This window comes from Capsicum annuum, chromosome 1 (genome assembly GCF_002878395.1).
Source record: "Capsicum annuum cultivar UCD-10X-F1 chromosome 1, UCD10Xv1.1, whole genome shotgun sequence".
Classification (NCBI taxonomy): domain Eukaryota; kingdom Viridiplantae; phylum Streptophyta; class Magnoliopsida; order Solanales; family Solanaceae; genus Capsicum; species Capsicum annuum.
Genome location: NC_061111.1, coordinates 236,144,588 through 236,150,587, shown reverse-complemented (window position 1 = coordinate 236,150,587; position 6,000 = coordinate 236,144,588).

Below are 6,000 nucleotides of genomic sequence, written 5' to 3'. Positions count from 1 at the left end.
TCCTTGACTGTTATAATAATACCATTACCTTAGCTTCATTGGGTGTGCCAAGGTTAACTTTGAATGGTGTGCTTCATTCAGATCCTAAGAGATTTATATTTTTTCTTTAGGCTTGTATCTTGGCTTAGTGGGGATGCCAGTCTAATTTTGCTCATATTCATAATACCAATGTTGCTTCACCTCCTTTTTTGGTTTCTGTTTATATAGTCCATGAGTTCGTAATGTTTTTCCAACAAACTTTCCTAATATGCCTCTAGATTGTGATGTTGAATTTGCTATTAATGTTAAGTTGGGCACCAAGCCTAGTTCTATTCTTCCTTATAGGATGGCCCCAAAAGAGTTGAAAAATTAAAGGTTCAATTTCAAGAGTTATTAGATAAGGGATTTATCAAACCTAGTGTATCACCTTGGGCTATGCCTATTTTGTTTGTGAAGAAAAATGATGGGTTTTTCAAATGTGTATTGATTATTGGCAGTTGAACAGGGTGATTGCTAAGAATAAGTATCCTCTTCCTTGTATGATGATTTTTCGATTAGCTTCAGTGTGCTTTGATCTTTTTGAAGATTGATTTAAGGTTCAGGTATCACCAGTTAAGGATTAGAACTTTAGATATTCCATAGATTACTTTTTAGACTCGGTACGTCATTATGAGTTCTTGGTCATATCTTTTAGGTTGACCAATGCCCCAATCGTATTCATGGAGTTGATGGAACAGATATTTCAACCATATCATGACTCTGTGTTCATTATATTTAGAGATGATATTTTTGTGTATTCCAAGAGTGGAGCTGATTATGAGGAGCATTTATTAATCGTGTTTTAGATATTGAGGGAGGAGAAGTTGTATACTAAGTTCTCTAAATGTGATTTTTGGTTGGATTCTATCTCTTTCTTAGGTCATGTGGTGATCAAGGAAGGTATTATGGATGAACTGGACAAGATTATAGCGGTTTATAATTGAGTGAGGCCTACTTCTTCTATTGAGATATGGAGCTTTATTAGCTTAACAGGTTACTATCAGTACCTTATTGATAGTTTTTCATCTATTGCAGCTCCATTGACTAAGTTGACTCAGAAGAAGATTTTCTTTCAATGGTATGATGCTTGTGAGGTGAGGTTTCAAAGGCTTAAGAATTTGTTGACTTCAGCTCCTATCTTGGCTTTTCCTAAGGAAAGAGTGGGTTTTTCTATTTTTTTATACTTCTAGTGTTGGGTTAGGTGTTGTGTAAATGCATGAGGGTAAGGTTATTACATATGTTTCTCATCAATTAAGGCCCCATGAGAGAAGTTACCCTATCCATGATTTGGAGTTGTGCCTGCTTGTTTTTTATTTTACATTTTGGAGGCACAACTTGTATGGAGCCTGTTGTGAGATTTTCTTAAATCACTATACCCTTCTGTATTTCTTCACTCAGCAAGATATTAAAATGAGGTAGCACCATTGGCTTGAGTTGCTTAAGGATTATTACTTGACTGTTCTTTATTATTTAGGCAAGGCTAATGTGGTTGCAGATACCTTAAGCCAAAATTCGACTAGCATAGGTAGTTTGTCATATATTTTGTCCTAGGAGATCAACTTTGCATTAGAAGTTCAATCTTTCGCTAACCAGATGGTTAGGCGTGATATTTTGACAACTGAGTATATTTTGGTATTCGTTAACACTAGGTCTTCCTTGATGGATCAAGTTTAAGCACATAAATTAGATAATGATGGGTTGAGAGTGATTATGATATTGAGTGAAGAGGCTAAGGAAGACTCACTTGAGTCTAATGTGTTTTGAGGATTAGTTTTGGAGTTTATATGTCAAAAGTAGGTGATTAGATTAGATTATTTTAGAGGAGGCTTATTTTTTTAGGTATTCCATCCATCTGGGAGTGACTAAGATGTATCATGATTTAAGACACCATTACTGGTGGGGTGGTATGAGAAAGAATATAGCAAATTTTGTAGCTCGTTGCCTATATTGCCAGTAGGTAAAGGCCGGTCATTTCAAGCCTGATGGTTTGCTTTAAAGGTTGTCTATTCTCGAATAGAAATGGGAATGAATCATTATGGACTTCTGACTACTTTTCTTTGTACTTCTTATGGTTCTGATAGTGTTTGGGTCATCATGGATCGATTGGCCAAATCTACTTATTTCATTCCAATTTAGGTTTTGTTCAGAGCTAGGAGGTTAGCTTACATCTATATTCGTGAGATAGTTTGTCTTCATGGTGTGCCAATGTCTATCATATTATAACACGATTCAATTTTCAAATCTTAATTTTTAGAAGGCTTTTCAGGAGGAGTTTGATACTCGGGTTAATCTTAGTACAATTTTCACCCCCAGATTGACGGTCAGAGTGGATCATTCAAGATTGAAGGATATGCTCTGAGCCTGTATCCTGGATTTTTTAGGGTAGTGGGAGCAACATCTAAAGTTTCCAGAGTTTGCGTATAATAATAGCTACCATTCCAGTACTGAGATGGCTCCTTTTGAGGCTTTGTATAGTAGACGTTATCGCTCTTCAGTTGGTTGGTTTGAGGTTTTTGGGATTAGACCTCGAGGTACAGACTTGCTTTGTGAGTCTTTGGATAGCATTTGGGTTATTCAGGACAGACTTCAAGTGGCTTAGAGTACACAAAAGTGCTATACGGATAGTAGACTTTATGCCTTAACTTTTTGTGTTGGTGATAGAGTTATCCTTCGCGTGTCACCTATGAAGGGTGTGATGAGGTTTGGGAAGAGTGGAAAACTTTGCACTAGGTATACCTTTTGAGATTCTTCAAACTATTGGAAATGTTACTTGTGAGTTAGCATTGACCCCAGATTTATCAGTTGTTCATCTAGTTTTTTATGTAGCTATGCTTGACATTATATTCCAGATGAGTCTCACATCATTTACTGGGATTTATTCCAGTTAGATGAGTGGTTTTCCTTTGTTGAGGAGCCCATCTTTGTTCTTGCTAGAGATGTTAGACTGTTGCGTTCTTGGCCTATTACAGTGGTTAAGGTCCAATAGAGACATCAACTTGTAGATGAGTCTACTTAGGATGTTAAGTCTAATATGCATAGTAGTTACCCCCATCTTTTTGCTGGTTCAGCTATTTCTCTTGCCTTTAGTTTGAGGCCGAACTAGATTCTTAGTAGTAGATGATGTAATGACCTATTTTTTGGAAATTTTTGTGAATTATATATTTCTTTGTGATTTAACCATTTTACCCCTTCTTTTGGTTGCATTGGGGTATTTCTCAGGTGTGGGGATAATTGACACAATTCCCAATGTATTTCGGTGTGATTTGAAGTTTGTGGATTTTGGTGGTTAAAAAGTCTTATTAGTTAACTTTGACCAAAATTTATTGATCAATGCATCAGATGACAAAATAAACTACGACAGCAGATCTGGAACGTCGATTTTAGATTTGTAACATGGTTGGTATGGTTTTATAACTTTAATATATTATTTTGAACCTTGGTTTGAAAAGTTGTGAAATTGGGTTTTGAACATCAACTTTGTGAAAGCAATGTTTTTTTGAAAATATGATAAGGCCATTGAGTATGGAGCATCAAATTTAGTTTAGTATCATAGTTTGTTTGCGTATTCGAGATTTTGGATAAATCCTGAGGGGTCCGCAAAGACTTGGAATTCTCCAAGTCTCCAGCTGGTACACCACTCTTCGGGTGCACCGGCTTAGGTGAACTGTTGGTTGCTTAAGTTACCTGGCAGCTAGCTGGGGGTATCTCTTAAGAGGCGCCCCCATTGTTTAGGTACTTGTCGCTTAAGAGACATCCATGTCACTTATGCGACAAGGTGGGCATCGCGTAAGCGACACCTGGTCTCCTAAGCGTTGACCGCTTATCCAATTCCTGGGTTGGTTATATCCCCTTTTAACAATTTTTGCCATTTTTTAGCTTGGAGCTTGGGATTTCAAATTTTTGGGCAATTTCTTCTATTTTTAAGCTTAGGTAAGCCCCAAATTTTTATTTTAATTATTTACTTTGATTATTATTAATTAAACCTTGTTAAAACTTGGATTTAAAAATGAAATTTGGGGACTTTGGCTCAGAAGGCTTAAAATTAGTAATTTCTCAATTTAAACTCCAAATTCAACACGTTTTCACTTGAGTTTTCTTTTATAAATTCCTTTAATCCTGGAAGATATATTTTTAGACTAAAATTTCAGTTTTATCCTTCTTTTAAAATAACCATTTCGGGGGTCCATTTTGACTTCGACCTGAAAATAGGTAATATGAGTATCTTTAGTTTCTTTTTATGCGTAGATTCTATAATTGTGTATTTTAGTTGGTTCAGGTCCATTTGTGAGGTGAAAGCTCGGTATTAAAGGCTTCTTTGTATCTATTTTCAACATTTGAAGTAAGTTAACTTTCTTCAGACTAAACTAGGTAGTTAATATTAGTATTAATCATATTATGGGTGTGGTAACTAATCATGGAAATTACTATTAATATTGTGTTGTGCCCGTGTAGGGGCCTATTTGTTGTTGTTTGGTGGTACTGAGACACTTTCTACTATATGTTACCATGTGAGGTCTTGTATGATATTGTTGGCTTTATGTATGCATATTTGGTGGTACTTTCTGGTGAAAAGCCTGGATTTAAATTTATATGGTATCAATGATATATTGTTGTGTATTTTACTCTATTGACATATGATTATGTTGGATTCATGGATTGCTGACATACTGAGCGGATTTTGGCTCACATGGTTGGTATATTAGTTATCTTTGGAAATTCTCATTTTGGTTGATTGTGATCATTGCATCCTCATATTACATGTACTTGTGAAACCTTGGTACCACTATGAAATAATGGAAACACTTGCTTGTGATATCTTTATAGACTCTCTATCGAGGGATATGCCGGAGAGGAGCCATGGATATTGGTTTGGATATTGAATTGTATATGGATTGAAGAATCCCCCCTGGGTCCTACCTCAAGAGCACATCTTGGTAGGTGTATACAGATATTGTGCGACAAACTCGAGCATCACATCATTATCATTATCATCATCTTTATTGCATCTCATATATGTTCATTCTGTGTTGTATTATTGTCCTTGATATGATATTTGTCTATTTGTACTTCTTTCTTATACTTGTATTTGGTATACGTGTGTAATTGTGTTTTTTTTTCTCATATTTGTGTATGGTATATGTATATATTATAGAACTATTAGTGGAGATGGTGTGAGTTACCATTTGGGATATTTTCTGATTGCAGGTGGCATGCCCATAATGTGTATTTTATATGATTTATTTTTACTTTAGTTAGTTGGCCTATGATACCTACTATGTACAAATGGACCATACTCACCCCTATTGCGCTCTTTCAGTTTAGATCCAGGTACGAGTGCACAACATGATAGCTGATTCAGGCGGTATCTGGAGTATAATCGAGTTAGAGGTTGATCTATGCTTACAGAATCAATCTACTACCTTTTCCTATCTATTTTATGTCCTATTTTGTATTCAGAGATAGATTATGATCCTTTTGGTCTATTATTGTATCTTAGACGTTCGACGTGTATTTTAGTAGTTCTTACACTATAACACTAGGTTTTGAAATTTTGTATGATATTTTTGGTTATATACTTCTGCTATTATTTTAGTTGTATGGTTTGACTCCATTCTAGGAGTCTTGCCTTTGGTTTGGTACTGTTTCCTCATTTCATACCAGTTTGGGTGATAGGCTTACTTGTCAAGGCTTGTTGCAATAAGTGCCATCATGAACCTTGGTTTTTGGATTGTGACAAACACCTTTTGGCTATAAATATATGATTTTATCTCAGATATTGGCATGAAATTTTCAAGTGAAAAGATCCACCTTCTCACAGAAACTCTAGTGTGACTTTCTATCATTGAGTGAGTTCATTGTTCAATAGAATTTGAGGTACCACTATTCTACTATTTATTTTATCCATGGAAGTATACTCCATAACCTTGGGTACTTGAGGGGAATAATTTCCTTAAGGAAACAATGTGAATTCAGTGGACTTGA